This window comes from Galeopterus variegatus, unplaced genomic scaffold (assembly GCF_000696425.1).
Source record: "Galeopterus variegatus unplaced genomic scaffold, G_variegatus-3.0.2 Scaffold2727, whole genome shotgun sequence".
In the NCBI taxonomy this organism is placed as follows: domain Eukaryota; kingdom Metazoa; phylum Chordata; class Mammalia; order Dermoptera; family Cynocephalidae; genus Galeopterus; species Galeopterus variegatus.
In genome coordinates, this window is record NW_007728838.1 from 305,483 (window position 1) to 306,590 (window position 1,108).

Sequence of the window (1,108 nt, forward strand, 5' to 3'; positions counted from 1 at the left end):
TTTTTTTGATGTTTCCTCATGACTAGATTCAGATTATGTATTTTGGGCAGAAACACACTGGCGGGACACTATGGCCCCCTCAGATCTCCATATCAGAGACACGTGAGGTTGGCCTGTTCCAATGCTGGTGATGTTAACTTTGGTCACTGGTCAAGCTGGTGGCCTCCAGGTTTTATCACTATAAAGTTACTCTTTTCCCTGTTTGGAATTAGTAAGTAATTTATGGGGACATACCTTGAGACATTGTAAATATCCCATTTGTCATCAAACTTTCACCCACTAGTTTTAGTATCCATTGATGGTTTTCTAGCTTCATCATTCCTTGTTTATTTACTAGTTGACATTTTACCGTAAGAAAGAGCCTTTGCTTTGCCCGCTCGCGTGGATATGTGTGTGCACGCGTGTTTGCGTGGGTGGACGGGTGTCAGTGTGCACCCGTGGGCTGCTATTTTATCTGTAGGTTATATCCCGTTACTAGGACCATCTATTTTATTGCTCAGCCTCTCATGGACTTGGTTGGTGGGTGTGGTGTGGTTTTTCAGTCTACCATTTTCTCACCTATTTATTCATTTATTTATAAGCAAAAGTTTATCTACCCATAAACTTATTTCAACTTGTGACCGTGACCTAGAATCAGAATTTTAAAGCTGGAGATGACTTTACATGTCGCTTGCTTTGCCGTCGCCTCTTTATTTTACACATGAGAACTCTGACCCCCAGGAACTTCAGGCACCTCTTCAGGGTCACATGGCTTGTTGGCATCAGAGCTCGAGCTGGCTCCGAGGCACCTGGCTCCAGACATTTCCAGCTCCGTGTCATCAGGAGCCTTCTGCTGTCCCTGCTCTTCAGGTAGTGTTCCTCACCCACCCCTGCAGGGCATCAGGGACTGATGGCTCCCGTGCTTGCAGACAGGAGTTCTCAGAGAATTCTTGGACGTCTCTCCTGAACCCTTAACCTTGGCAATGGGTGGGGAGAGTCCTTAGAGTCTTCAGCACTTCTATCATTGTGTTGAGCAATTTCTAAGGGCTTACGGTTGCCAAAAAATGACAGTTACAAGCTGGCCACTTAGCTCAGTTAGTTGGAGCGCAGCCTTGTGACACCACGATCA

General features: G+C 45.8%; 1 protein-coding gene across 1 annotated transcript in view; it reads right to left on the bottom strand.

The window, feature by feature from the left end:
- Positions 1-1,108, bottom strand: part of LOC103598757 (chromosome unknown open reading frame, human C8orf86) — a 16,175-nt gene that overhangs the window by 9,110 nt on the left and 5,957 nt on the right.